Source organism: Aotus nancymaae, unplaced genomic scaffold, assembly GCF_030222135.1.
Source record: "Aotus nancymaae isolate 86718 unplaced genomic scaffold, 86718_ANA_hifiasm-v0.15.2.pri h1tg000036l, whole genome shotgun sequence".
NCBI lineage: Eukaryota > Metazoa > Chordata > Mammalia > Primates > Aotidae > Aotus > Aotus nancymaae.
Window position 1 is genome coordinate 47,340,951 of NW_026988450.1, and position 27,505 is coordinate 47,368,455.

A 27,505-nucleotide genomic window follows, 5' to 3' on the forward strand; every position below is an offset into this window, starting at 1 on the left:
GTATTCCTTCCTCCCAGAAGGAAGGTAGGTTAACCCATGAAGAAGTCTACATAGAAGACAGCAAAGGAGTCTGGAAGAGGGGAAGTTAGGCTCCTTTTAATAGTCAAGAGACTCCTTTGAGAGAATATAGAGATGAGCTTGGATGAAGCTTGCTGAGTGGGGAGAAGGGAAATTCCCGGTCTGGATCTTTGCTGGAGCAAGCGCGGACAGGACTAATTGCTGGCTTGGATGTGATGCATCATTACAGAAGAGAGAGTGGGCTCAAGAATGGCTCCAACACTTTTTTTTCTGGAGACACTGGGTGCTGGCATGCCACTGTCTACACACTCCCTTTCCAGGCTCAGCTGGGGGGGCTGTGACCACTCTGCTGGTCCTGGTCCTGCTTCTATTATTCTATTGATTAGAGCTCCCCTCCCCAAGGTCAAGGCAAACCCACTGTCCTTTAGAAAATCCAGGGTGATAAGGGACACTGTGCAGGGACACCTTTCCCTGAAGTCAAGTCTGCGTCCACCCAGCATTCAGCTGATTTCCCAGGTGGGTTGCTGGGAATGTCCATCCTTCCCCAGATCTAAGGCAAATGGACGCTGCTTACAGGAGGAGAGCGTCCATTTCTTCCACCTCACACACCCTGCAGCACAGGCTGAGAAGTTGCAGTGAAGTGGGGCAAAAGTGTGATGCTTCCACCTGAATTCCTATCACACAGTGACAGCTAAGCCCAGGTCTGTGGGGGAGAGGCTGCTCACTTCACTTCCTTAGCCACACCTCTTCCCTGGGTCTGCTCCCACAGCTGGGCACACCTCAGCAACCAAGAAGGATGGATATTCTGCAGTTCTAATTTGGGTCAGCAAATTCCTATTTGCAGAAAATCATTTCAGATCTGACAGGAGTTAGTGATCTGTTTCTAGAAAGCTTTGACACAATCATTACCAGTCTCTGTCTCACACACACACTGATACAATGTTATTTACAGTCCAGGAAGGCTCATGCATTCTTAATGTATACTCCACCCTCCTCACAAGCCACTGTAAAATTCTCAAAACCTACACATGCTTGCAAATAGATCCTCCTTAAATGGAGCAGGATCTTTGAAGACCCCATGAATCATGTAGCTAAAATGTTCCCCGGGGAGACCCACTTAGCAGCATACATTTTTCTATAACAAATCAAGTTCAGAACTTTCCATGGCACCCAGCTTAATACCAGGGAAGGTCCATCTCTCTTTGGCGGGGAGCCAGTGGTCAGGAATCCTATGAGGCTAAATGCTATGTCCTTCACCTGGTGGAAATGCACCCCCAGAAAATCACTTAGCAGAATAATAATGAGACTCACGCTGCTGGAGTAGGAAGAGCAATGGACAAGGAGGACGGGGTCCGAGTTCCAGTACAGGCTCTGCCCTCACTGTGCTCCCCCAGGAACCATGCCTACCATCACGGGGCCTTTGTTTCCTTGTCTCTGAAAGGAAGGGGCTAGATCAGATTAAATTCAACTATCACTAAGTGCCAGATATGTGCTCTGGGAATGAAAAAAAAGAAAAAAACAGCCAAATTTCAGCTCCAGTCTTCAAGGAACATGCAATCTAGTTGCAGTTGGTTAGCCCTGGTACTGCTCAATTAAGAGTCTGAGGCCCCTAGGGAGGCTGAGTGACAGCCCCCTCTTTTACATTTAGGAGGCTGAGCCTCCATGTTTCATATCATCCCTCCCTGATTTGAGCTGTCTCAGGTTGGAAGTGATGTCACGATGGAGATTTCAGACAGTGGAGGACCCCTTCTTCTGCCACTGGCCATTGGTAAAGTACACAGCCTCTCAGTTCACACACCCCACCAGACACTCAAGCATGCCGGGCAGGACGGGAAGCAGTGCAGATGGTCAAGATGCTCGCTGGCCTGAGCTGTTGCCCAGCACTGTTCTCTCTGTGTCACAGTCAGGCCAAACAGACCTCAGCCGGGAAGGCCAGAGCTGAGAGAAATCTTAATGAGTTGGTGGGTGTCACTTTGTCTGCTGAAGGGCCACTGTGGGAGGCAGCGAGCCTGGGGTTCCTGGAGGCAACCCCAGACAGCCTAGAGCCTGGGTAGTGGGACAGGCAGTTTCCCATAGGGCTTCAGGCTGAAGGGTGGTCTTGGCGGTAGGATCCGGTAGATGCTGGGTCTTACACACGGCACCTCTCCCTCCCACTCGCCTGCTTTCCATCAGCTGCCTGCTTCCTTCCACATCTGTGCCCTCAGCAGCCAAGGCTACCTATGAATTCCCACTTGGAAGAAGCAGATGGTGCTTTATAGCCACTGGCTGCCAACTCCCTCTGGGCCCATCTTGAAGCCCCTGTCCCTCTCCTTCTGCCCCTCATGCTGGGTCTCAGGGGGCCTGCCAGTCTCTTTCCCCAGAGACTCAGTAAGAGCCCCAATTTCAAGCCATATTTTTCTTCTCTGGTTTCTATTTCCTTAACAGTGACCTCTCTCCAAGGGCGGTGTGGCCCAGGTCTCTACCTCTGCTCATCCAAACGCAACTATGTGGCTATCACCAGCTTAATGCCAGGACTTGTATTCCTTTAGCTCTTAGGCTGCTCTCCATCTTTCCCCACTTCCATGCCAGTTTCATTCTCTGCCCTCCTAGGGAGAAGTTGGAGATAGGGGGTGACTCATGTGAACTACATCTCCCAGAATGCCTTGTATTTGGCTTCCAGTTGGACTTAGCCAATTGGAAGCTCCCAGAAGAGGTTAGCAGCTGGGAGGAAAGATAGGTCAGGGTATTTCTTCTCACAATTTTCCACCCTCTCCCTGCTTTGGTGTCATGTACTGGTCTTAGCTGCTGCCCTCCATGACTCCAGTTGCTACCAGGCATCCTCTCCTCCGGAGTTTCCGTTTTTACTGGGCCAGAGTTACACTGTTCTTTTCCTCCTCCCTTTAGCCTTAGGGTGGTAATAACTTCCCGCTGTTGCTGGTCCCCAGTGCCTCACCACCCTGGTGCTTTCCCGTAACCCTGCCCACACTGCTGTAAATAGTCTTTTCATGTACGTGTCTGAGCCTTCTGGGGTGAATGTGATCATACTGATGCAATAATCTTCTAGCTTTCATTTCAGAGTTTGACTCATAGCACTTTAGAAATTATATGATTTTTTTCCACCAATATCACTGGAGTGGGTGCTTTGCTTTTAATATCATGCTTACTATAATTTCTAGATGAACTCTAGAAAGGTTAAATTCCTTGATAAAGCCAGGGGAAGAAAAGGCACTCTCTCAGAGACAAGATAAAAAGGTCTTACAAGAACAGCAAGGTGTTGTTCCCATGATTGATGACATTCCTGATTCTAACTCCTTGATGAAAAGAAGGGAGGGAAATCCAGGCTCTGGAAAAAGAGAGTGTGACGGAGTGACCCCAGGTATGCTTATTTTTAAAAGGAAAAAACACCCTGAAAGAAGCCATGTGCCTGCCACCACAAATGAACAAATGCTTACTTGTAAATTTTTACTTCAGATATTTTTAAAAAGAAATAAAACATTACAGAATTAAAATACCTCATGTCCTCACACCAGTCCTGTTCCCCCCCTTCCTCCCCAGAGCAACCCCTATGATGGATTCCATGTGGCCCAGTTCACGTCTTTATATTTTCACCACACATGCATGTATTGATAAACAATGTATAACATTGTTCCATGTTTTTAAATTTCTTTCAAAAATGTATCTTCCTATACATAATATTCTACAACTTTCTTTTGTCACTCAAAAGTGTGTATTCTAGATCTAGCTATATTGATACGTGTAGATTGCCTCCATGCCTTCTAGTTGCTGTACAGTAATACATTATATGGACTTACTCATTTTACCCATATCCTCAATTGTGGGCATTTTGTGGTTTTCAAATTTTTTTGTTTCTATAAGCAATGTTTATAAAACATGTACAGGAATTTCCCTAAAACATAACCTAGAAGAGGAGAGTTCAGTCATTGGGTATGAGTATTTGCAATTTTATTAGATGCTGCCAAAATTGTTCTTTAAAATGGTTTTTCCCACCTGCTGATTTCCTGTTTCCCTACATTTTCACCTATATTTTATATTGTCATGATTTTCTATTTTTACCAAGATAATAATGTGCAATTGAATTTCCTTGTTTAAACTGAATACTCTCATTGGCTGTTGAGGCCCAGACATGCTTTAATATGTATATTGGACATTCAGGGTTCTTCTGTGAATTATTGGATTATAGCCTTCATTTTTCTATTGGAATCTTTTTCCTTTAAAAAACTGACTTAAAGAAGTTCTTTATGTGTTTTGAATATTAATCCTTTTTAACTTGCTTTTTACTTTTCCAGAAGTTTGAAATTTCAACATTTTCCTTTATGAGTTCTGACATTAATGTCTTATCTCCATACCATACAAACATCCTCTTAAGCATTTAGGTCATTAAGCCAACTGAAGTTTATTTTTGGGTGTGGTGTGAGGTAGGGATCTAATGTTTTTGTTTTCATTTTCCACATAGGAAGCCAACATACTTATTGGACGGTTCCGTTTTTCCACTAATTTATAATTCCTCCTTTATCATAAACTAAGCTCCATTTTATAGTGGATCTATTTCTGGGCTTTCCATTCTGTTTTACTGATCTATCTGTCTATTCCTGCTCCACCACCCCCACCTGGCTTTAGCTGAGAATGTCACATAAAACCTGTGGCTTCCTATCCTGACTCCCATCTCCAACATCAGCCTCCCCAGTTTTGCCCCACACACATCCACTAGACCTATCTTTCCAAGAGTCATCATCACCTAATTTATTGCATGCCCACTGTGTGCTAGGCAGAGTGCCAGCTACACATGCATTATTCATTTGTTTGTCACTACCCTGTAAGTCAATGCCTATATTGCCAATCAGGACACCAAGGCTCAGAAACTGAGTAACTTGCCCATGTCAAACAGCTAGTAGAAGACAAGGCTGGAACCCAGGTCTATTTGTCTCCAAAGTGTTGGTGGCTCTCCATTTCCATTTTCCAGCATTCACAACCTCTGCAATCCGTCCACCTGTAAAGTGGGGATATTCACCCCTCCCTCTCAGGGTTGTTATAAGAATTGTGTGAGATTATGTATGTGAAAGCATTTAGCACAATGCCTAGCCCATAATAAATATTCAATAATCATCAGCCACATTTGAATAAGAAGCAGGCAGCAATTGCTAAAATTTTTCTTAAAAAGTCAAATCTTACCCCAGCCCACTTATCCTGGCTTTAGAATCCCAGCAGGAGATGAATGAGTCAGTGGGGGTGAGTGACTAGGGATAGAAGTCATCTTTGGATCACTCCCCCTTCCACTCTTCTTCTGGTTAGAGGCTCCCAAGAGCAACAGGAAGACCAGAATATGGGAAACACTTAGAAATCATACTGAGTCCCTGCTGAACCTCAGGGGCTGCAGGCCAATAGCTGTTCTGAAGCTCTGGACTTGCACAGCAAGCCTGACTATTGAATGGCCATCATGACCCAGATTTCACATCTCCAGGCACTCAGGGGTGGAGGAGGGGTTTCTTCCTCCCTGTTTGGGCTGCCTGGTCTAAGGCTATAGCCAGAGTTTCCTTCTCTTTACTGACTGCCATGTCAAGAAGGCAACTGTAGACCTGCCTCAGAGGAGGCAGGTGAAAGAAGACAGTCTTTCCGGGCAACTCTCTGGCTAATGGGAAGCACATTGATGAAGGAAGCTGATTGACTTGAAAAATCCAGCACCAGCATGCAGGCTGTTTTTAAGGCTGGAGGATTATGGTCACTTGCAATTTTCTTGCTAATTAAAGTTTTTGTAGGAAAAGCAAACACATATCTACACATGTATGTGTAGACTTGCATACTGATTCTATTTCAGAAGCGCTGGGCTGCGTGCTTTGGTTGCTGGCTTTCTTTGACTCCACCATTCACATCTGCGCTGTGTCATTGACAGCTCTGGCCATGGCCCCAGGGCATTCTGCAGGGGTCAGAATAACAGAGAAAAACAGCAGTGGGGAGGACAGCACACTCTCTCCCTTGTTTGACTTGGAACTCCTGCCTGAGTCTTGCAAGAAGCAATATGTTGAATTTTAAAAGAGGTGGAAACTACATCAGTTACTGAGGGAGAAATCTGAAAGAGCTGTAACCTATCTTCCTTTGCTGGGGTCTGGCCTGGGGTGTGGAGGCAGGTGTTCACTGCCATGGGAGTCCTCTTAGTTGAAAAGGGCAGGACTTCTCACTGAAACAGTCTCTACAGTTTCTCAAAACCGCGACCCTGGGGCCCCAAAACGACACATATTTAAGATTGCAGAGATTTGAAGGAGAAGCTGCTCATTATAGGAGTCTAAAGGGGCCCCCATTCCTTAACATGCTAACATGGGAGCACACAGGTTCCCGCACAAACCCTAGCACATGGCAGGTGACATTCATATGCACCCACACCTTCCTGGACACATCCAGGGTTAGGTCAAATAGAAGGAATGGCAGCTACAAACGTACCTGTGTCTCATGCATTCACAGAAGCATGTCGGAACAAAGGTGAGTTCCAGTAATGTAGCAGCAAAGGAACTCAACCATCATGCTTGTTTGTCACAGATAAATTGTGATGTTGCCATCACATCTGATGGTGCCATCTTGGAGGCAGCAGACCTGATTTCCAGCCCGTGTTCTGGCCATAACTTGGTGACCTTAGGTAGGGCTTCTCAGAACATTGAGGTCTTCATCTGTAAAACAGTGAGGTTGGGGCTGATGGCCTCAAGGGCACTGACATCACTGGCATTCTCTGGGTCAAGCTCCTATTGCACTTTGTGTCACTAGACGTGTCTGAGGTCCCTGGAAACGAGGATGAACTAGAATTTCCAACTCTCTCACTATTCCTGCTGGGTCCTGCAACCCTCCCCCAATGGAAGTTTCCTGCTCCCTTGATTACCAAATATCTTCTTCATCTCCCTCCCTCCCCCTTAAAATTCTGTCCTCAGGAAAGGATGTGGTAATTGTGTGCCCACTAAGTATTGATTCTAAAGAGGGAAGAAGGATTGCCTTTTCATGGAATGAAGCTTTGAACCAAAGGAGTGAAACCTTAATTGTATAATTGCAGCTGGCAAGTTGAAGGGGAAGATATTTGGGAGTTAGGGCCCTAACTACATAGATGCCTAACCTATTGCTGAAGCCTAAAACCCCACTGCTAGCAACTAAGCCCTTTTGCTAAAACTATTAAGGATCTTCTCCCCACAAAAGCAATGTATTAAGATTCAGCAGTCATTTAAAGCCTTGGTAGGAAGGAGTTTTTGTGTCTTTTTAATGTGGGGGTTGCAGGGAGGTGGGTGTGAAAGTTGGGCAGAAGGCTAGGCAGTTTAGTAGCTGGAGGATGTGAGATGAATGTCCTCAAGGGGAAAAAGCAAAGCACAGGCTTGGGACTCCAGAAAATAAGTTTCATGTGCCCTACAATTGTAATGAGGGCCTGCCTTGCATGGCAACTCCCTTGCAGGGAGGAGGAGGGGCCCAATAAAGAAATCCAAAGGAATTCTAGACGTTGTTAGAGCAGTGCAGGCCTCAGTGATAAAACAAGAGGCTGTGTTGAGTAACTCCATGGAGACGGGATGTACCCCCACCCAAAATTTAGTTCAAATGTTAAGACTGATGACACCACCCAGGCACCAAGAGGGTATTAAAAAGGTTTATTGCTCACATAATGAGGTTTTCTAGGGAGAGCAGGGCAAGCTCCCAAGCAGATCTGAAATGTGGCTTGGGCTTTCATGGTGCCTGGGGGTGGGGATGGGGTGATGGTTCCTGCATGTGGGCAAAGGCTTATGTGTTGTGTGGCTTGAATTCCTGCTAGCACTAAAGGAAGGTGAGCCCAGGCGTTCTCACCCTCCTGCCCAGAGGTGGGGCAGAAGAGATGGGACAGGTGGGGCTTCACAGCCAGACATCAAAAATGGGGTATTGTTTTTTTTTTTTATAGGCTAGGAAGGAGCAATAGATCCAGTTTGTCTCCAAGGCCTATCAAGCCTCTCCCTGACACCAGTAGCCCCCAGGAACCCCAGGCCTCCTAGGTCTTTATTGCTTGTTGGGTGGTGGCTGCAGGGCCTTCAGCATTCTCAGGCCAGTGGACCAGGAACTTTCATTCTTCTAGGAACTAGAGAAGCCTGTTAAAATATATCTTGACTCCACAGATCCCCTGACCTCTGTAGAGTGTATGTGTGTGTGTGTGTGTATCCTTAGAGAACACTGGCTTTAACACTGACCCCAAGCTTCAGAGTCTTGTATAAGGAAATGACCCGGCATCATCTTTATTAGAACAGACTCACCTTGTGCCCGAGAAGCTGAAATATTCTAGAGAGGACTGGATGGCAGTTTCACAGGTAATGACCGTCATCTCCCAGCTACTCAGCAAGTGCACATAAACCCAAGGATGACTAGGAATAACACCAAGAAGACACAGTGGGATGTGAGCACGAATGTGTGCCAGCCTTCTGAGCTGGCCTCAGGGGATACACATCATCCAGGAATGCTAACGTTACCTCTCTTGTTCTTGGAAGCAGCTCCCCTTTGGGTACGACTTCAGAGCCAGATGAAAAGTAAGCTTGTCCACTTAGAGTCACAGCTTTGAAACTGTAAATAGTATTGAGGAGACGAGGTCTTGGGATTCAAACAAGCCAAGTTAAATCTCATCTGGATAATCTTTGATTGTTTTCTTTACATCTGAGTCTCAGTTTCCTCACCTGAAAAATGCAGATGCTAGGACTATACAAAATATTGTAAAATTTAGGGGTACTATATGCGAAAGACCTTGCATAGAGCAGGCACTTAATACTTACTATGTTTTAGGAAAGGAAAGAAGTTGGGAGCTCTGGTGAGATCTCAGACCACTGGACCCAAAATGTTCTCTGGACCTTGAAGGTCTCAGAGGAGCGCCCAGGGCAGAAAAGAAACAAAGCTTACTATATTTTTACATGGTTGTTTGTGCCTGCAGGACAAGACTTGATCTTATTATTCATTGCATCCCCAGGGCCGAGCACAAAGTCAGATGTGTAGTAGGTGTTCAATAAACATTTGTTGAACTGGTGAAGTGGCAACTGGTATATTCATCCCTCTGATCCCATCTAGTAAGGATGGAAAGAGAAATTAACACGTATCAAACACTTGCTACATGTACTTCCCAGTACATGATATCATTTCACTCTCACAACACTGAGTTAAGTATTTATGGTACCATTTTGACAGGTGAGGAAAACTGAGGCTCCAAGAGCCTTGAAATAATATCCCTAAGGATAACTAGCCTGTGAGTGCTGGAGCAGGGTTTTCATTCGAAAGCACACCTTCTTTCTAGGCTGGGGATCGCAAGCGCGGTAGGAGTCAGCACAGGGGCGGCACATCAGAGGGGAGCCAGCAGCAGGAATGTCACTCTGGTATTTTCTTCTTCAAACATTCGACTCTCCTCAACAAAAACACTTCCCAGATGCTTCCAGGACCTGGCAAGTCTTCAGTCACAAAGCTAGGGTTAGTCCCCACACCTGCAGGCGAACAGAACTTTAGAGGCTGACCTCTGAAGATTAATGCTTTTTAACTTGTCCAAGGGCCACTGCTGGAACCTTTGTCTCAGTTGCATTGAGGGTTGTAAGCCCACATGGGACAGCACTTTTACCCTATACCAAGTCCTAGGGCATGGCGGTGTTGGGGCTTGAATTGTGTCTCCCCAAAATGCGTGTTGAAGTCTGAACCCCCAGTACCGGTGGAAAGTGACCTTATTTGGAAATACAGTCTTCGCAGATCTAATCAAGTTAAGATGAAGTCATACTGAGTGGGGTGGGATGGGGATGGTCTTTAAATCGAATATGACTAGTGTCCTTTTAAGATGAGGGAAATGTGGACACAGACACCCACACAGGGAGAGCAGCACCATGTGAAGGCAGAGGCAGAGGCTGGAGTATTGCAGTTGCAAGGCAAGGAATATTAAGGATTGCCAGCTGCCATCAGAAGCTGGGCAGAAGGAAGAGGAGTCTAAGACTCTGGGTATTAGAGGGAGCATGGCCTGCTGACACCTTTATTTCAGACTTTTAGCCTCCAGAACTGTGGGAGAATCCATTTCTGTTGCTTTAAGCCACCCAGTTTGCAGTACTTTGTTAAGGAACCCTGGGAAACTAATGCAGAGGGCTCTTCAGGGCACTCTCCAAGTTCCAGAGCCTCATGCCTCAGCCATCAGCCGGGGAGGCCACATCCATCAGCCAGGATGCCACAGCTCCCGGACCTCCACCCACTCCTGTGAGATCAGGCAGACCTCGGCTCCGAACACAGCTCTGCCCAGTGGGGTTTTTTGTTGTTACTGTTCCTAGGCTCTTCTGCCTGAACACCCAGTGGGTGTTTTTTTTTTTAATTCCTTAACTCTTGGCTCTGAACATCCTTCACTGATGTGAGAGCTAATACAACAATTATCTGTTAACATAAGCACAAACATCCTCGCTGCTATTTATCCACTTCCCCGTTGTAGGTAGAGAGTCCAGAACATTGGCTCCGCTTCCTCGTGGGGAACAGCGGCTCTCGGGACTTTGTGCCATTCACCAGGAGGAGGCAGAGCAGGATAATGAGAAGAGCATGGGTTGTGAACTCACACAGTTCACAGTCTAGCGCTGCTCCCTTCCAGCTGCGTGGCTGTGGGAATGCGCTTGGTCGCTAAGCCTGGTGTCCTCATTTACAATGTGAGAAAAATAACACCATGCTCTGGGGTTACGATGAGAATTGAATGAGATAATGCTCATGAAGTAACCAAAAAATATTGTTCCTATCCCTCTGGTCATAATTGTTGCTATTATTCCTTCTTTATCATTAACATTCCTGAAATGGAATTTCACCATGAATTAAAGCTCTGTAGGCGGGGAAAGACAGAGAGAGTGAGATGAGGGGAAGGAAATTCTTTGGGTCTGCCCAGCCTATATTGTGATTATTTGAGAACAGACCCTCCTACCACAGTTAGTGCTCCATAAATGGCAGTTATTATTCTTGCTTTTTTGTGATTGCTGTTTATAAGTTTCTCTTTCTGAGCCATATCAGTGCCCTTCACATCTCCTTCTGTGTCCCAGGCAAATGATTGAATTTTTCCCCCAATCTCTACCCTCCTGTAACAGGATTCTAAATACATACTCTTTTTCCTTGTAAAGCACATTTTCTCCCATCGTGGGCAGAATGTGCTTTCTGCATGACTTGGTTTGGCCAATAAAATGTCGGCAGTCATCACATTGATAGAGGCTACGGTCTGGTTTGTTCTCTTATATTCCTGATGATGTCTATTGAACAATGTGTGTGCTGGGCTCTGAGCTAAATGTTCTTATTAGATTATCACAACTGTGTGAGGCAGGTACTATTTTCATGCCAGTTGTTACAGATAAAAAACAAAACAAAACAAAACAAAAAACTGAGGCCTAGAGAGATAATTAACTTGCCCAAAGTCACACTTAAGGGACCCAGGACTGAACCCAGGCAGTCAGCTTGCCTGACCATGTCACTTCGCCATGCTGCCTCATAGCTGGAGGAAGGTGGTAGAAATTCCTTCTGTGTCCAAGGACACAAAAGGTAGCATCTGCTTCTCTTCTTTCCTTTTTTTTTTTTTTTTTGGTGAATGTCTTATATAACTTATCCTGTCATCTTTATAACCACAGAGGGGTTTTATAGATGATGAAACAGCCTCAAAAAATCTAAGTGACTTGCCAAAGTCACACAGCTAGAAGTAGCAGAGCCGGGATTTGATCCCAGACTTTGAATATTGGATTCCAAGACCTATATTCTTTCCATCCTTCCACCATACCACAGTCTCCTCCCACTGCATATGGCTAATTTATGGAGGCCTCTGTTTTTCTAGATCTGAAATGGAATGAACAGTCTAGAATCTAAATTCTAGCTACCCATCCACATTGGAGAAGTATGAAAACAGTAGCGATCATGTCAAGGCTCGATCAAGAGTTTATGTGAAGCAAACGTTTGTATTTATTTTAGAAGTGTGAGGGGAACATTTTACATGTTTTAGGAAGTGCAGAGATTGAGGATCAGGGAACATCAAGTACTGGATGAAAAAGCATCCTGGGAGAAGTGTGTCAGAGATGCATGCTGTCTGGTCTGACCAACTGAGGGGTGGGTGTAGGTAAGCTGAGCTGATCTGGCCGTGGAAAGAGGCCATCCGTCTAAGCCAACAGTCCAGGTGTGCCAATCACTCATATCTGGTGGCTTTACAGAATGGACAGCCAAGGCCCAGGAGTGCCCTAGTTCCTTCTAACCCATTTATTCTATAAACATTCGCCAGATAAGCCAGGCAGTCTGAAACAATAGTTCAGAACATTGATTTCTGGCAGTAGCTTAGTCCTGCACATGGCAGTGGACCATGTGCACTGTGTACCTGGCTAAACACTTTAGTAAATACATCCTTCCTGCCCTTGGGTGCAGTCAGTCTTGGAGAGCAAATGCTTCTTCCTCAAGAAATTTGCATGCAGTGTGTGAAAAACGCCAGCTAAATCAGATCCAAGGGCTGCAACTAAACCTTCTCCCAGAATTTAGCTCTCTACCACAGATGTGGAGAGACTCAGGATATAGTAAGTAAAACAAGTACTGTGTAAACTGTATTTCATGAGAATGCAGGGGAAAATGGAAATAATATCTAGATTTGCTTGTATATGCATCAGGTTACTCTGGAAGGATACGTGAGAAGCTAGAGGGGATAGAGAATGATGGTAAGAATGGGATGAATGGAGGTAGAGGTGGCAGGAAGACTTTATTACAGACCTTAATTTTTTTTATTTTCAAAATTATTAGGCTGGGCATGGTGGCTCACCCTTGTAATCCTGGCACTTTGGGAGGCCAAGGTGGGAGGATCACTGGAGCCCAGGAGTTCAAAACTAGCCTGGGCAACATAGTGAGACCCTTTGTCTACAAAAAAATAAACTATTAGCCAGGCATGGTGACACATCCCTGTAGTCCCTGCTACTTGGGAGACTGAGGCAGGATTTCTCGAGCCCAGGAGGTTGAGGTTGCGGTGAGCCATTATCATGCCTTTGTACTCCAGCCTGAGTGAGAGTGAAAGAGCAAGAAGCTGTCTCAAAAAAAAAAAAAAAAAAAAAAAAACCAAAAAACAAAGAAACAAACACCTGATTATACTTAGCTAGTTCAGTAAGACGAGAAAAAGAAATGAAAGGCAACAGGTTGGAAAGGAATAGAAAAAACTCTCCCTTTTTAGAGATAACATGAATATCTACCTAGAAAATTCCAAATTATTTAAAAATTGAACCTTTCTTGGAGACCCTTCTGTAGAGCAGAATTTTAACATGTAGATTCACTTAATACTAATGAAGTGTTAAACTGTTTCATCACCCCTAAAAGCCCTGCTCTGCCTTTCCTTTATAGTCACTGCTTCCCCAGGCCTTAATCCCTGGAAACCACTAAATAATTTTGTCTTTTCAAGAATGTCGTGTCAATGGAATCATGTGCCATGTAGCCTTTTGCAACTTTTTTTTTTACTCAACATAGTATCTTTGCATTCATCCAAGTAGTTGCGTGTACCAAAAGCCCATTCCTTTTCATTACTGAAAACTCTTCCATTGTATGGAATATGGCCGGAACACAGATGCCCCCCTTTCATCTTTTGGAGGACATTCGGTTTGTTTCAGATTGGGACAATTATAAATAAAGGTACTTATTATATGATTATAAATATTCATGTATAGGTTTTTGTGTATGCATACATTGTTATTTCTCTAGAGTAGATATACAGGGGTGGGGTTATTTGGATGTAAGTATATGTTTAACTTAATGAAAAACTGTGAAAAAACTTTTCACAGGGACTGTGCCATTTTGTACTCCCACCATCAATGTGTGAGTTTCTCCGTATCCTTGTCAGCACTTGGTGCTATCGGTACATATTTCTAGAGACAGTCTAACGGGGGTTATAGTAGTATCTCATAGTAGTTTTAATTTGTGTTTCCCTAATGGCTAATTCTATTAAGCATCTTTCCATGTGCATATTTGTTATTTTTATTTCCACTTTAGTGAAATGTCTGTTAACGTCTTTTGCCCATTTTAAAACTGGGTTATTTGTTGTCTTACTGTTGAGTTTTGAGAATTCCTTCTATATTCTGTAAACAAGTCCTTTGACAGATACATGATTTGCAAATATTTTCTCCTAGTCTGTAGTTTGTCTTTTCATTCTCTTAGCCATGTCTGTCTCAGAGCACAAGTTTTCAATTTTGATGAAGTCAACTCATCCTTTTTAAAAAATATATTTTATTAATACCATTCTAAGGACTCATTGCCAAACTCAAGATCACATAGATTTTCTCCTGTTTCCTTCTAAAAAATTTATAGTTTTATGTATTGCATTTAGATTTATGGTCCATTTTGAGTTAATTTTTGCTTAAGGTCTGATGTTTAGATGGAGATTCAGCTTTTGCATATAGATATCCAATTGTTCCATCAACTCTAAAGGGAAGAGAATGTACCTTGCTTAACTTCCCTCCCAGTACAAAGATATTTAGAGTTCAATGGGAAACACATGTCTTAACTTAAGAGTGAAACATTCTTAAGAGTGAAATCTCTCTTAAGAAACATTCAACATCCAATTGCTTGCAATTAACTTGGGTGAGAGTGTATGACTTGTGAGGAATGGATGTAACTGGTAGCCAGGAACATGGGTTAAATGTCTCATAACACCATGTCTTATAACATATAACACAATGATCTTCAAACTATCTTGCTTGTCAATTCCTTAACTTTGAAAAATAAACATTTACCATTGACATCTTTTCCTTCTTTCTTTTGCCAGTCTCACCACACTGGGCTCTTTGGTGTGCCTTGAACATGCTGGGCATGTTCCTTCCCTCTTTCAGGGCCTTGCATTACCTGGAAGACTCTTCTCCCAGTTATCTGCTAATGCTCTCATTTTAGACCTCAGCTTCTCAGTGAGGCCTGGCCTGGCCAGGTTAATCAACACAGCAAACACTTCCCTTAACCTCATCTACTTTCCCCCACAGCACCTATCTTCCAATATGATGACATGATACCAGCACCCACTTAAAACAATGCATCAACAGTGCTATATTTTAGGAGTCAGAGACTTATATTAATTCTTTTCCCCCTTGATTTTATATATAAATTTCACTTCTTCAGCAGAATTTAAATTTAATGTAATTTATTTTATGCATGCAAGTTTTTATATTAACTCTGTAATATTTATTTGCAGCCAAATAGAAATTTCAATACATTATTTTTAGGAACCATAAGGTTCCAAATGTTAAACATTTTTTTCTGAATTATTGAATTATTCTTATAATTTTAATAGCAAAGATCTCATTAAAGACATAATTATAAATATATTATAAATTTTCATAATAATTATACTAAAAAAACAAATTTATTGAAAACATAAGGAAAAAAGCCTCATGCACAATTTCTGTACACTGTTAAACTATCCAGCATTGTGAGCACTGAAAAAAGTAATTTGAGGCACTTCCCTCTTATAGACCAAGAGGCTTAAAGGCCCACACCCAACTCTCCCATCGTGAGAGCTGCTTCTTGCTATACCAGGTTGGGGCAGTCCCAGCCTCTTGGTGGTAATCAGTAGGGACACGGACTAGGTGTGGGCCTCAGGGACTTCCAGCCTCAGTCACTCCTCGACAGTCGAGGCTTTGCAGAATGTGGACACTGTAGGCCTCAGAGAGGGAAATGTATTTCTTTAGCAGCTAGTGAGGTTGAAGCTCCACTGATCTCTCCTGCCTCTTGTGGGGAAGCTGTGAACGCAGGGGCTTGAGAGTAGAGCCCGTGCCCACACCTGCCAGGTGCCCAGGTGACTTCAAGATGTATCTCCAGCAGTGCCACATACAATTATATCTCCTTCAGATCCAGAGGAGAGGTGAGGAGAAGAAGCAAAACAGTTCCAGAGAGACCATGGGTTTAAGAATGAGTTGTGCTTCACTGAACTCATTCAGGAAAGGAAGCAACGGATTTAGAGGGCAAGAGGATTCGGGAGGACCGAGAAGCCAACCCCACAACCCCAGTCACATCCCGCCAAGGCAATGCCCTGAACGGTCTGTTCCTTTGCAAGCGTCCACCTTTCTCTCTACAGTCAAGAGCTGAACAAAGAAAGACCTCCAGCACTTGGCTTCTTGAAGAGTTACTTTGTTACCTTTTAAAATGCCTCAGAACAGTCTACCTGCCTCTCTACTAGCTTTCTCCTATATGTTTCAGGATCAGTATCATTAGGTGGTTAAGAAGTTAAGTCTCAGAGTCACAAAGATCTGGGCTCATATTGTAACTGTGCTGCTTACTAGCTGTGTGACTTGGGCAAGTTACTTACACTTTCTAAGCCTTGGTTTCCTCATCCCTAGGACAGATACAAGAATAGTATTTGAATTGGGAATATATGAGGAATGTGTGCAAAGCACTTGACATACTGCCTGACGGTGTGAATACGTGTAAATAAATGGTAGCTGTTTTTATCAACCTCCTCTTCTCCTTCCCTTCCCTCCCCTCTTCCTTATCATCATCATGACTATTATTAATTCAAGGCTCCACTCCCTTCTCTGGCTTGTTTCATATTGGAAGGGCCCAGGATGCAAAAACCACTGATCCAGCATCACCTGCAAATATCTGTCCTGCCTACAAACCACAGCTCTCCACACCGCCCCTCCCTCATCATGAGGCATCTCTTCACCAGATGGGCTTTGGCCTCCTTGATCCCCATTGGCCTTTTGCAATCCTTTCAAAGCTCAGAAATTGATAGCATGAATACCCCACTGAGAACTCCGTGGTGTTCAGGGTGGGGAGAAATCTAGGTCAGAGCCAGGGTCCGAGGAAGCTCCAAGCCTTGGCTGCTGGAGGCATCAAGGATCCCAGGTCTGTGGGTTTGCTTGGTGTTGGTCTCAGATGATCTGCTTCTCACCTTGCTCAGATAGGGGATTCGGGGAATCATGGTTTGGGTAAGCCAAGCAATTCAAGGGTTAATATCTAAGAGGTCTCCAGAATCATTAAAGGCTCTGAATTCTCAGTGTTTAAAAAGCTCATACAAGGAAAAATAACCTTTGTGAAAATACGTTAAACTCGGAATTTGATTTGGTATTCCCCCAACAATGGACTGATCTGTGCATGAGTGTCCTAAGGATAGTGACTAAGTACACAAGCACTGTTTGACCTTTACAGAAGAATTAGCTTAAAATAATTATTAGCAGGTTTCTTTTCAGGATTTGTGGTATTAGATAATGCAATCACCCCACTGAAAAACTTTCTTCTTTATTGTTACTTCAAATCAGCCAAATGTTGCAGAAGCCTACACCAGGCTCACAAATTGCTCCCACACCACACTGGCCATCTTGTTTTGCAACGACCTGTGGTGCAGCTGGGAATCCTCCTGAACCTTACTCCTCCTTCAAGTGCTCAGGGACTGGAGGACCGGACACAGCATCTCCAGAAGTCACAGGTGCAGGGTCACCCACAGCACACTCTCCCGCTCTTCAGGATAATCAGACCCTCGAGATCTTTCATTCTTAAAACAAAATTATTATAAAAGGCAACATGTGTTCATTGTAGAAAATTGGAAATACAAAGCAAAGCAAAATAGAACTACCATATGATCCAGCAATCCTGCTTCTGGGTATTTGTCCAAAAAGAATTGAAATCAGGATCTCGAAGACATGCTAGAACTCCCATGTTCTTTGCAGCACTATCCACAATAGCCAAGATACGGAAACAACCCAGATGTCCATAAACAGAATGGATAAAGACAATGTGGTAATTACATACAATGGACTATTGTTCAGCCTTAATAAAAGAGGAAATTTCATAATATGGGACAACATGGATGAATCTTGAGGATATTAAGCTAAGAGAAACAAACCAGTCACAGAAAGACAAATATTATGTGATTCCACTTATATGAGGTATCTAAAATAGTCAAATTCATAGAGTCAAAAAATGGAAGCTGGGTAAGGTTGGAGGGTAGTGCAGATGGGGTGTTACTAATCAACAGGTGTAAATTTTTAGTTAAGCAGGGTGAATAAACTCTAAGATCCTCTGTACCCACAGTCAACAATAATCTATTATACACTTAAAAATTTATTACAAGGGTAGATATCATGTTAAGTGTTCTTACCAGGATAAAATAAATTTTTTAAAAAAGCAAAAAATAGAACATACAACTCACAATCTTATTACCCAGAGATAACCACCAATAATACTTTGATGTCATCTACTTACCACTCTATAAGCTTTTAAAAAATCCTCTATTGTAGGACACTCAAGTGATATTCAATGTCCTGTTAAGCAATTCTTTGTTGAAATTAACATTTTTGCTCACATCTATTATTACCTTAGAATAGAAAGATGTTATTTCGAGGAATGCCATTTCTGAGTCAGAATCTGCACATTTTCTTTTTATTCAAGTTGGCCTCCAGAAAAATTCTATTTAGTCTTCTTTCAGCAATGTATAGGATTACCTGTTTCCTCAGACCCTCATTAGTACTGGGAATTGTAGCTTTTTTAAAAGGTGGTAGTTTGAGCCATGAAAAATGAGAATTTCTTTGATTATTAGTAAAGTCGAGCATGTTTTCATGGGATTTGGGGTCTTTTGCATTTCTTCATTTGTAAATTACCTGTTTATGTATGTTTTTCACATTAATGGGTATTCTTTATCTTTTTCTTGTAGATTATGGAGGTATAACACAACAAGAAAATCAATTTTTTTCTATCATATAAGTTCCAAATACTTCCCTCAGATTGTTGTGTGTATTTTATTTCAATTAATTATTAACTTTTTTTTTTTTTGAGACAGAGTTACATTCCTGTTTCCCAGGCTGGAGTGCAGTGGTGCAATCTCGGCTCACTGCAACCTCCACCCGCCAGGTTCAAGTGATTTCCTGCCTCAGTCTCTCGTATAGCTGGGACTACAGGCACCTACCACCACACCCAGCTAATTTTTGTATTTTTAGTAGAGACAGAGTTTCACCATGTTGGCTAAGCTGGTCTCAAACTCCTGATCTCAGGTGATCCACCTGCCTTGGCCTCCCAAAATCCTGGGATTACAGGCGTGAGCCACCACACCTGGTCTGTTGTGTGTATTTTAATTTTACCATTTTGTTGACCCACATTTTACTCCAGGGTCCCTGAGATCTGCATTTCCAGCCTGTGATGGGGCTCCAACCACTTTTTTCGCTCTTAACTGTAGATTCACTTCACCAGTAATTTAATTCATAGCTCTGGATCAATTTCCTTTTAATCTGGGCATTCAACAAACATATGCAACTCATTTGCCAGGTGCGGGCACTTGGGTTAGGAGCTAGATCAGATTAATTCTAGTCCACAACGTCTCCTGTGAGGTTTGGGAGAAAAAGCCCAGTGGGAAACCGCAGGGTTGGGAGTCAGTTCTTCGGGAATGGCTACAGGTCTGTGCCGGGCTTTTTGTCTACTGCCCGTCACTTAATTCTTACACCTTTTGAGGTAGGTGTTACTGTCCCCATTTTACCGATGAGAACGTGGAGGCTCAAAAAGTTTCAGTCACTTAAAGTCAATCAGCTGGTAAGCAGCAGAATAGGAGCCAGTACTCCCTGAACTCTATACAGGCTCTAGGGAGGGTGCTCAGAGCAGACCTGGGGCCAATGGAGGTGAATGAGGTGACTCATGTAGATGCACGGCTGGATCCTGCCTTTATTTCAAAGTTTGCTATTTTGTACATCATGGATTTTTGCATTCATTTTGATTTTTAAAATTATATTGCATTCAAATATTATTTATTGAGTGTTGAGTTTTTTGTCACCCACTCATCCCCCCTTAAATTTTGTGCCCAAGGGAGTGTTTCATTTACCTCACTCTAACGGGGAAGGACCTCCATCCTTTTCAAAGAAAAATAGGGACCCAGGAGGTGGTGAGGATGGGGAGCTGAGTGCAGACGAGGGCAGGAGCCCTGGGCAGAGACGTGCTGCCACAGTGACCCTGCGTGGCTCTGTGCAGCAGGCTGGGCCTTCTGCACGTCTTCATTTATCAGCAGCAGAGATGCTTCTCCCTGCCTGAGAAGCAGGCCTGGAAAGTGAACCTGGTGCTCCATTTGCCCATTTTTGGAGTTCTTTAGAAGAAAGGTCTTCACACAAATGCACATGATTTTGACGCTTGCTGATGAGCAGCATTCTTATCGCAGTGTACATAACATTTTGTTTAAAAGGCACACTTCCTTCCCAGCCCAGGGTCCCAGAAGGCAGAGAAGGTCAGAGGAGACATTCCCAGCCCCAGGGTGGCGAGAGAAAAAGCCTTCCTTGTTCTCTCAGGCTGTCTCTTCCGGCCCAGAAATGAGTCTTGCCAGGGGTGGTCTGTGTTCTAAGATCAGAGGCGGGGAGCCTGCTTTTCAGCTCACAGACCCAAGAGACCTGCCCAGGGTGCTCCAAGAGGTGAAGTGTGCCTGGTCTCCCCACATTCTAACCAGATTCCCCATCTGAGATACTCCCACTCCCCTGCCTGGAAAGTGGCCTGACAGCTCATCACATTCCCGCCTGCATCGTCCGCTCCAGCGGCCACATGACTGAGGGGAAACGGCAAGAAACCCGATTCCTGAAACTGGGCCCAACTGATAGAGCCCGGTTCCTGGAATCCCAGCTGAGAGGCGGCCGGCAGGGGTGGAGACCAGCCTTCCCAGGGCTTGGGCTCCGTCCTGCATGGCAGGGTTTCAAAGTCCAAGCAGGCCCCAGCTGGGACGCCTGCCTCCCACAGAAGAGGAAAGAAATCCAGGCCCCAAGGTCCCCTCCTCGCTCTGGGAACCTTTTCTGTGCCATAGTGTGAGGGCTCTGCTGGCTCCCAGCCTAACAGAGCCCACTCTGCCTTGGCTCACAGGTGCCTGTGCTCTTACTTGCTTCAAAGGGTTAGAATCTTGTCGGCAGGGGGTTTGTCTCCTTCATCCTTAACAGCAATAACTGCCATTTGCTGAGCAATTTCTACCTGTCTTCTGCACTCCTTGTCCTGGAATATAGGCAACTCTCTTCATTACCATTCTACAGATAGGGAGACAAGCTTCAAGAGGTCAAATAACTTGCCCAAAGAAGCCAGTAGGTGGCCAAGTCAAGATCTGAGCCTGTGTTTTATGAAAGCCCATGGATTGAATCCCCAAGCCAGGCGTTTCGGACATCAGGGCCCACAGGTGTCAGACTAGAAGTGTAAATGAGAGATGCGGCACAGGCAGGCTAGCCGGTGTATGCCTGTCTGAGGGAACAGCTGCTCCAAACTTCGAGTTGATTTTGCCACTTGGGAATACTGGCTCACCGTGGTCAAATGGATTTTTCAAGAATAGCTTGAGATCCACATTTTTAGGTGAAACGTCTTGATTTTTAAAATTTGGATAACTAGTTAAAAATAAAAGCAAAGCAAAGCAAAACTAAACAAACAACACGTGGGCTAAACAACAGAAGTCATTGGATCAGATATGGCCCATAAGCTCGCAGTTTAAAAATTCTGTACCATGTAATTATACCCTTGTGCTCTGTGCATATTAGGTGTGTAGTGAATGTTTTTTCCTTTAAAATAAAACCAACCCTACTTCTAGGAACATCTGTATCTATAGGAGGAAAGAAGTAGAATCTCAGATATTCCCAAAGATGCACAATTTCGAGTGATTAGTGCAGGTGTTGCCTTCCAGGGCAGTAGATAGTTATCAAACGCCCATATAGACCAGGCTAGTGTATTTATGAGAAACTGTAAAATGGATTATCCTCCCACATATCCAGGGGAGACTACATCCTTGGAAGAAAGACACGTTCACACATTGCTTGGCCCAGCAAATGAGGCAGGAGAATAGTGAATTAGGGTAACCAACGGTTAAGGCATAAGCAAAAGAACAGCAGGTGCAGTCAGTTCTAGGCAAGATTAGGCAGCATACAGGCCACACCCTCACGCCTTTGATAACAAGATATGTCCTCTGATTGGCTGTGGGCCAAGTGTCCACTGAAGCCTCTGATTGGTCACAAGCCAATCCTTCATAAGATGTAACCAATTGGAGGCTTCTAAAGGGCACTTAGGGGTGTTACCAAATTCATTTAGCCTAATAAAAACCCTAAAGACCATTGCGATAGGGGCTCTCGAGCTGCTTGCCTCGGCCTGCTCTTACTTTATGGAATGTGCTTTCTTACTCTGTTCTTTTGTTGCTTTGTCTTTCACTGCTTCGTTCTTTTGTCGGTTTGTGCATTTTAGTCAATTATTTGTTCGACTCTTTAACAAACCAAGAACCTGTACAACTCACAGTCAAGACCCTCCCTCCAGTAATACAAAGACTTGGCCTTTGTGAACCATCCCTGTCTTCCCACCTCTTACAAGGGGAAGCACCTCAAGACTCAGCCCTGGAACTTCAGCAATTCTGTCTTTTATTCCAGAAAGAAGGAATCTGAGGCCCTTTCATGGATTTGACAGTCACCTCTACACCTCACCCAAGCCTAAAGCCAAGTTCTCAATCTTTCTCCCAGAATCAGGGTGCCCACCCCCCCAGCTGGCCCCATCTCCGTCACTTGCACTATCTTCTGCTCGGGCAGCTCCAGATCCCAGCAGCATATTTGAATCTTTTCTCCTTTCCTTCTTCATTCAGCAGCCCCAAACCCTAGCCAATATCTCATTCCACCTCTCATGCCATACCTGGGGCATTGCTATATGCTCTTAACTGATGTAACTGGGATAATATTGGGAAATATTAGCTGAGTCCCTCCTCCACATTTCTTTCTTTCACCTTGTGCACCCTCCCACCCCCAAGCAGGCTTTAAGGGAGGGTTGTTAAAGACAGTCAAATTCTTGGTTTTTGAATTTCAAAAGCCAGTCATCAGTTTCCTCTCTCGCCCCTTTCTCCGGGAGAGAAATATTTCCCAAGCTGGGTATTGGGGAAGGTGTAAAAGGTTTGATGGGTCCCCTAGAAGAAACCCTATTGTGCCTTCTTCCCACACCTGGGCTGAGCCCTAAATAGATTTGGCAGGTGGGTGGTGGAGGGGTTTGAGTGAGGGTGGGGAGGTCATGCATTTCAAAGCAAAGGGAACATGTCTCACTTTCTGTGAAGGAACTCGGCACAACCCAGGAGCTGAGGAGTAGAAATGGCTACATGGGGTGTCCAGAAAATAAGACTATAAATGTCCTCCCAGACTCTCCTGTGGTCCCTAAGTGGTGAGAGAACAGCCAGATGTCCTTAGGTGTTGAGAAACATTAAGTTTACCCTGCCCCCATGGCTCCCTTGTGGAAGTTACCTTTAGTTTGTAATCAGTCATAGGCGGGTAACAGCTGCCTACCTGGCAGAGTCCTGAGTTATGTGTATATGTAGAACACCTGTGTATTAAGAATCACCTGTCAAAGAGCAAATAAATGCGTGGATGAATCTCTTCTCGGGGCCTTCAGTCCTGGAGAGCTGTCAGCCCTGCAGGCTCTCGGGCTGTTGGTCCCCAGATAGATCCTCTCTGTTATATTATCTGGGTGTCTGCCTCTCAATACCTTCAGCCTGCCTGGGTGAGAGTCTTCTGGCTGAGCTGGTTCTCGGCATTTAGGTTCTCGAGAAAGGCCTAAAAGAACTAAGGGCCAACTGAAGAAAGACCACAGATGAAAGTAGAGGCCACATACAGCTGCAACCTCCTTGCCTCAATGACTGAGGACCTCCAGGAAGGAGGGTGTCTCAGCTGGTGCCTGGATGGACAAATGATGACCAGGAACCTGACTCACCTTCGAACTGCCCGGGTCCATGATTGTAGCCCTACTCCAAGAGCCTGGAATTCAGACACAACTTCGGTGGGCGAGGGGGTGGTGGAGATGCGGCAAAATATGAACAGAGAGAGATTAAATTTGTGCCCCACCCACACCGAAGAAGAAAAAATATTTAGGAATTGTTGTAGGAAAATCAAGTCACTGTTTTTATGGCCTGAGTTTGGGTCCTGAAATTCACCAGTGCTCCTTGCCTCTGTTCTGTCCGTATTCCAAATGATTCTGTCTTTTGTGGCTGGATTAATCTTTCTCAAATGCCACTTCATGCTTTCATGGGTTCAAAGAATAATTATTGAACAGTTCCAATGAGCCAAGAGCTGTGTTAGGGGATTAAAACTTTAAATTGAGAATAATTAGAAAGATGAAAAATAGCATTACACCACAATGCCATTTTTCAAGCAAAGCTCTGAAAGTTGGACAATATATTCTGTTAGGTAGGCAGCAGGGAAACAGACACTCAATATATTGCAATTGGAAATGGAAAATAGTACAACCCCTATGAAAAGAAATTTATTGATATCTACTAAAATGACATGTATTTGCCATTTGAATAAGTCCATCTTACTCGCAAGAATCTATACCACAGAAATATTGACAAAAGTATGAAGCGATATGTGCACAAGACTTAATTGCAGCACTAGTTATAATAGCAAAGATTTGAAAGCAACTCAAGTGCCTATCAGTAGGAAACTGGTTGAGTAAATTATGGAGTTTATTATTATTAAAATACATATTAAATTACCATGCAGCTATAAAAAGGAATGAGAAATATTTCTATATACTACTATAGAGTGATTTTTAAGAACATACTATTAAATGGGGGGAAAGGCACAGAATACCATTTATAGAAAAGTATTTTACCTGAGAAAGGGGAGATTATTAGGTTATATGTACATATTGGTTATATATTTTTTAAATGCAGGATAACAAAAGCTAATAGTGGTTACGTAGAAAGGAAGGAAGAAGTAAAACAGAAAAGCCAGAGATGCAAGAAAGATTTCTCTCAATATACCTTGTTTTATAGACTTTTACCTTAAAACTATGTAAATGCAGGCGGGCATGGTGGCTCACGTCTGTAATCCCAGCACTTTGGGAGGCTGCAGTGGGTGGATCACCTGAGGTCAGGAGTTTGAAACCAGCCTGGCAAACATGGCAAAACCCCATCTCTATTAAAAATACAAAAATTAACCAGGTGTGGCAGCATGGGAGGCTGAGACAGAAGAACTGGTTGAACCCGGGAGAGGAGGTTGCTGTGAGCCTAGATTGAACCACTGCACTCCAGTCTGGGGAGCAGGGTGAGACTCTGTCTCGAAAACAAACAAAACCCATGTAAATGCTTTACATAATTATAAAACAAAAATTAATTAAAAAATTAAATTATTAAAAATTGAAAGTAAATAAAACAAGCCTAACTGTGTATCAATTTGGTGACTTACATAGGGAATGATTATTTCAAATGACTTTAAAACACAGTAATTTGATTATATGACCCTAGTAAGATATAAGGATTAAAAAAAATTTCATAGACACATAAAACTGATTTTTCAGTTATGTTGTTAATAATAATGTTGATTGTTATTCTAAAATATATATATATAGTAGAATAAAGCAAATAAGTAATTCACTTTAAGACCCAGGATTTTCAGAATAAGAGAAAATACATACAAATATAAAGTCACAGAAGTTAATTAAGTAAAAGCCACGTCATTTTAAATTTGATTTGGAAACCTAAGCATGAGTCCAAAGTATTTATTGCCCTTCTCTGATGAAAAGACCTGGACACAACGACCTACCTCGTAACAATGAGCACCCCAGGGCTGACTGTTGTCTCTAAATACCACTTCCCAGAAAAAGGAATCAGAGATCTTTGAAAAATGGCCTTTTTTTTTTTTTTTGGTCAGATATGGAGCAGGAATATTCAAGATAAGCCTGGAAACCAAGAAGCATAGCAAAGACTATGGCAATCATAACAAAAGGACCCAGGAGCCAACTTGACCACAATGGGACAATCTGAGCACTGAAATGAACAGTAATTGCAATGCATTGAAACATATCAAAAATATTAAAATGCATGAGTCCATAATAGTAATAAACTAATCAGTCACTTTTGACATATGCTAGATAACTACTTCATTATTCTGAAAACTTAGAAATAAAGAGAAAGAATTAAGCATCTATTTTACCTTTTCAGGTATCCAAATAGTTGATGTTCACATGGATCTTTATGGGAGAATTCTAGTCTATAAATGAAGAAAGAATGATAGAATTAGACTGTCATCATATTGTAGCCTCCACTGTTATAATGGCATCAATGGCTGCTAAAACCCCTAGGTGAAGAACTGATGGGAGACTTCATAATGAATGGATCAAGCTGACAATACTTGAACCTAATGATCAATGTTAAGATGACAAAAAGAGAGAAGACCAAACATTGCATGTCTTCTGATGTGAGGCATTTGGCAGCACATACCACCAATTATGAAGTATTCTTCTAAAAATGAACCTGAATCTAATCAAGCCCCAAGATCTAACCATGGTTTCCAGGAAATACAAATAAAAGAATATGTTAATTGACACTATTGAGATGAAGTCTGTAAAATCCAGAGTATTTCAAATAAATTGCAAGAAAAAAAGGGGAGGGAATCTAGAGATTTTAAAAGAAACTTGCAGGATTTACCAACTAAATTCAGTTTGTGAACCTTGTTTGGATCTTGATTCAAACATGTCAAAAAATTTTAAAAGACTAATTTGCTGATTGACTAGTTGATAATATTAAAAAATTGTTGGCAGATATTAGCTGATGTCCTTTGCCATTATAACGAAAAATTTACTTTCTGACCTTATATTCAGTATCTTTCACTTGAACAAAAGATTTGGTTTAAGTTCTAGATCTGCCACTTACTAGTGTTCCTGAGAAAGTCACTGAATGGCTCAGAACCACCTATGAAGTGAGAACATCATAATATAACATCTTTTTAAGTCATTGTGAAAATATGAGATGATGAATATGAGAGCACTTTATAAACCATATAAGCCACCTCCCATGACTGATCTCCATGATTCTCTCAAGCATGACCGATTGTCTGCCTTTGTTCAAGTAATTTCCCCTTACCCAAAATATTCTCCTCTCTCTTGTCATCTTATGGATGTCTCACCTTTCCTTCTACCTCTAACCTGTTTAACCTTCTCCATGAAAACATTTTGAATCACTTCAGCCCACAGCAATGTTTTTCCTTTTTTCATAGCCCATATATTCTGTAATGTTCACTTGGCTCTCTGAAATGACATTTCTGGGTAAATTCTCTTCCCAACTAAACTGAAGGACTCTTGACAACAGGGATTCTCTGTTCTTTATCTATTCTCCCCTCCACCAGAGTCTAGCACAATGTTTAATTACAAGAATGTGTTTGTTGGTGGTGATAGATAAGCTTCAAATAAAAAATTATTCAGAACTCTTTTAACAGTTACGAAAACACAACTCAGTGTAACTTGAATAAGATAAATTAACTGGTTCACATAGTCAAATTACAGGAAGGGCATGGGTGGTGCTAGTCCTGAAGGATGACTGCTACCAGGGATTGGGGTGCAGGACTTGCTGTCATCTTATTCTTTATGACTGCATGCAGACAGCCCTTTCCATGTGACAGCAAGCATACCTGTGGACAGCTTCCTGCCTGCTTAGTTCCAATTCAAGAGTCCCGGAGAACTTTGATTGGTCTGGCTTGATCTAGTGCCCACTCTCAGACCAAGCATCAAAGCCAGGAAGTGAGATGAAGCTCCTATTTGGATCATATGTTAGAGATGGGAAGAGAAATGGTTGCCTCCC